Raw genomic sequence first — 5,000 nt, 5'->3', positions numbered from 1 at the left:
GTTTTTTCCTCTTAATTTTGGTTTGTCACCCATAAGATGTGTGGTTTTCTAGTAAATCATTGAGGAGTTATTTCACTAAATAATAACAGAAGTTTGAGTTTCAGACTTCATATCCTTCAGAAAAAATATGCTAATGCAAAACATTTTAGTATATTAACTTTCTGACTTTATAAGAGCAATATTTAAAAAAGAATTGGCCCTATTTTGGGGCCTGTACACCCCCCCCTTATTTTTGGCTTTGGTCAAATTTCTTGCATTTACAGGTTGAGAGGTTTGATACCAACCCCCTCCCCATGTTTATTTTGTTACTCTTACTCTGCTATCACTCCACCTCACACTTAAAAAAAAGAAAGAGTGATCACTTATGGATGACTTGCAAATGATAAAATTATGTCTAATGCTCCACACTGACATACATTTGTCCACTGCTAACTCAAAAACAGCCTCCAACTTGTTCCTCAGCTGTGGCCAGCTCATCATTGTCAACACAGTTGGACTACATACTAAAAAGGAGACACAACCATTTGACAACTCGTGTCCTTAACCTGTGTGTCATTCAGGTTTTTGTACAACTTGTTATAGTTTACACATGAGAGCAAAAGCCTGTGCAGAAAATCATCTCTGAAAGTTGGTAATCTTGGATGAACCGTATGCCAAGAAATGATTATTGTTTTAATAAACCAGAGTTATTTTAAAATGATGCATCTTGACCTTTTGAAATAAATACATTCTGTAGTAACACTTCTCACTCTACTCATCTCTATCTCTGTAATGAGTCAGTGGAACCGCTGGAATGATTTAGTACATTTTCACAGGCATTATTATGAGTTGACAGCTATGCATTACATCTGTTGATTTGCTTTTGTGTCACAAAACTGTGATTTGTAAATAGCCAGCCTTCCACAAAGAACCTTTGAGGAATGCTTATGTAATTTAGAGAAGCATTTTTATTTATATTTACTTTTGTCATTTATTCTGAATTATCAGCTTGAGTTATTGGACCATTAAGTACTTGAGCTTGAAAGCAGTGTTGATCCATCACTATTACTGAAGGCATTGTATGTATTAAATTGTATATGACTTATTTTATTTTTTTTAGATTACATGGCTAAAACATCATAGGGAAAATCTTCAGCAGGTCCTCTTAGTACAGTAGCATTTATATTACAGCTTGCATTCTATAGTTGATTTAACTACCAAAGTGTTATACAAGCAGAATTTTGGCAAATAGCATCATCAGATTACAGTTTATATTTCAGCTTTTATCTTTCTTTGCCTAGTAAGCTGAGAAATATGAGTATAAAGTTATACATAACCCCTGAATTTTGTTGCAAAGTAATGCTTTCAGTCTCAGGATTAGTACTACATCAAAAGTCAGCCTATGTTACACACTCATATTTATTTTATTAGCCAGGTAAGACCACTGCATCCTAATTCCTTTCAAGAGGCAACCATGAAGCACTGTCTGATTTAATGACTTGTACAGTGTCCCACATTTCTTTGTTTTATATTTTGATGTATTTAATTTATTTGTTAACCAGATAAATCTACTTACCATAAGTTCCTTTTCAATAGGAAAACAGAGGCTAAGGGAATCAACAGCTTGCTAACAACTTTGCATTAATTTTCAGTGCTTAACTGCTGGCAAGGTTTGTTTGCTCACTGGACTAGACATTATAACTAGTAGTAGACGTTCCAGAACATTCTTAAAATTACAGTATTTCTTGTTATATTGTTATTTTTTTACATCTATTCTTAATTTTGTCTATTTCATCTCTGTCTTCTCTAAATAGTTAGTGCAGACATTTCATTGTTAAATTATGCATGTAATATATTAATTATATAAAGTGTTGCGACAATTCTTCAGGGCTGTAAGTTATGTGATGGGTGAGGTGACTTTGTCTACGTGTTTAATGCCTGTATGTCATCTTGAAACTCTCTTGCAAACTCTTGAAAGTTCATGTTTAAGGTTTGTTTTCATTCGCTCTGTTCTGAAATCAGTTTTTCTGATCCTGCAATTGGCACAGGTCTCTGAAGTACAGGGCAATGAACAGTGCTGTTGGAAGTATTGTGGATAAACAATGTTTCCACTCCTACAAACTCACCTGCGGTTGAAGTCACATTGTCTGCAGAGAAACCTTCATCGCCAAACTCGTCTTTATCTTTTGGTTTGCTACCACCTCTGGAAATGTTAAGATGTTCATCCATTCCCATTAATTTTTTGAAAGAGGGAGCTGCTCCCTTTCTTTGATCCAGATCACTGCTTAATCTGTATGAGAGGGATGTTCTAATTTGCCATTTTCTAAGTTAGTGTCCTTTGACATCACCACCTGACAGAGCCAAATGAGAACTCCTTGACCAATCCTGTGACTGTTACCATAAAGGAAAATGTATCTAGGGTTCCTCAGGTGCAATTCAAGCCTACCACAGGACTGCAACAGGTACCCTAGGGAAGATCAACCCCTACAGAGAGGTTATGATGGCATGTTTTGGGGGGCTGTGGAGTATGTAAGAAGTGCATTTTTGCATAAATGAGTAATCGTAAGAAATGTTTATATCACATTGCACTATCAAGCATAAAGCCAGTTTCAAAGTTGTTCTATGATTGCCACAAAATACCAAAACAACACACTTTTGCAGGTAATATTCCCCTAGTTACAGCTATGCATATTTAGTATGTGCTGGTGCAGATATTAATTTATGTTATTAGTTGATCAAGATGATTGCTATACTTATTTCATGTTAGTCAGTCAGATAAAGTGATGCCAAGGATAACTGCCTTTCCCAAGCATGACACAAATTCTAGTACAGGGACTTTCTAACAAGCACGTGCTTGCACAATGACTGCAGTGGGCAAAACGATGATGAGCAAAGATGTTTAAGGACTTCATGACTGCTGTCTCTCATTGACAAGTATGCCCTTGTTCCCAGTATTATTACCACTAATTTATCTTTCTCTTTATTAGTAGCGTGACAATAAATAGGTATGCTTAAAGCCATTAGACACAAAATGCAAATTCAGAAATACTTACATGTGGATCACAGGCAGGGCCACTGCCTTTGTTGATTTTATACTTTTGTACTAGCTATTTGTTCTGAATGATTTTATAGATAACCTTAGCCCATAAACTCAGTTTCAGCCTTACTGGTTAAAGGAATTCAGCATGAAAGACATATATCTATGTCTCTGTCCAGGTAACCCTGGTTAGATCTCTGATCATTTCACCCTACCTCCTCTGTGGCAATTTAAAATGTACAGAAATTCTGGAAAAATCATATGGTCATCCCAGTCCATCCTTTTATTTCCATTCCTTTTGTATTGCAGTGAATTAATGCTCAAGTTTTTTTTTAATTTATAATATAAAGAATGGATGACTGGTCACCTGCTCATCTGTACCAATTTATTACATTTCAGCAATGTGCATTTATCTCCTTGGCCTTTACAACATCAAACCTGACTGAAGGGCTTGGGTCATTGGAAAAAATGTGTCATTTTAGTGCTTGTGAATACATGGACAAACCTGACTGAAGGGGTCATTGGAGAAAATGTGTCATTTCATTGCTTAATGCTTGCACTTACATAGACAAAGTGAAGGGGCCGTTTGGAAAAATGTTTAATTTCTGTGCTTGTGCCTACATGGATGGACAAAGTACAGAAGGGATCCTTGGGGGAAATGATTCATTTTTATGTTCATATGTTCATAGATTGGTACTAGGCTATCGGCCCTAGGGCCTATACAAGCCTAGCCATAACAATTCCCTGGCTATTTCTTCCCACACTATATACTTCCCTGGACCCCTGTCTTGCAGGGTGACTGACGTGATCCCTGGGGTGAATTTCCTTTCTCCCATCCAGTCATCAAGGTTCCTTTTGAAGAGGGCCAAAGACGTGCTCTGCTTGACATGTATGGGCAGTCTATTCCAGAGTCTGTGGAGTCTCTGGGTCAGAAACCTATCCCTCCAGCATGTTTTGTTTATTGTGATGACAAGGTTTGATCCCTGGAGCATGTGGCTCTGAGGGATTGGGATTTCTTTAAGTGTAGCATGTCCAACAGCTCTGGGTTTGACATGGCTCTGTATGTTAAGCAGAGATTGCCTCAGAGTAGACGATATGCACAGAGTATAGCTGGAGTTTTTTAAGGCGGTCAGCATAGGGCATCTGCTTTAGGCCTGTTATTCTTTTAGTGCGGTATTTCTGCGGCCTTTCCAGTTGTTGCAGATGTCTTGAGAGGTACATAGCAAATGGGGCATTGTATTCTATAATGGGTCTAATGAGGGATGAGTACAGTGGGACAATGACCTCCTTCTTTCTGGATGAAAAGCCCTTAGTAATGAGGTGTGCCACATAGAAGGATTTCCTGACTGTTGTGGTGATGTGGTTATCGAAGGTGAGACCACTGTCCACCTGTGTGCCTAAGTCTCTTATCAAACTTTCGGTGTTTAGTGTACTGCCACCTATGTGGTAATTCATGGTACATGTTTTTTCCCAAAGGGGATAACTATACATTTCTTGGCATTGAGCTTGAGCCCATGGCTCTGGCACCAAGCATCTATTTCTGTAAGGCCCTTTTGTAGAATATCAACATCATTTGGGGATTCAATAATGGCTCCCAGTTTGCAGTCATCGGTGAACTTTGTTATCCAGAGTCCCTTAGTGTTGGACTGTACTTCAGAGAAGTAGATGCCAAACAAGAGAGGTCCCAGGACTGAATCCAGAGGTACTCCACTTGTCACTTGTCTGGAGCTGAATTTGGAGTCAGTATCTTTTACAGTGTGGGTTCTGTCAGTACGCCAGTTGGCAACCCATCGAGTGATTTAGGGATTAATGCCCAGCTTAGTAAGTTTATCTATGATTCCAGAATAGGGGATGGTGTCAAAGGTCTTGGCAAGGTCCAGATAGGCTGTGTGGACTGCCTTACCCTTGTCCACGGCTCTGGATACTGATTTGAAGAAGTCAGTCAGGTTCAGGAGACAAGATTGGCCCTTCACGAACTCAAACT

This window comes from Protopterus annectens, chromosome 10.part0 (genome assembly GCF_019279795.1).
Source record: "Protopterus annectens isolate FY-2018-M chromosome 10.part0, PAN1.0, whole genome shotgun sequence".
NCBI lineage: Eukaryota > Metazoa > Chordata > Ceratodontiformes > Protopteridae > Protopterus > Protopterus annectens.
This window is presented reverse-complemented; position numbering follows the sequence as displayed.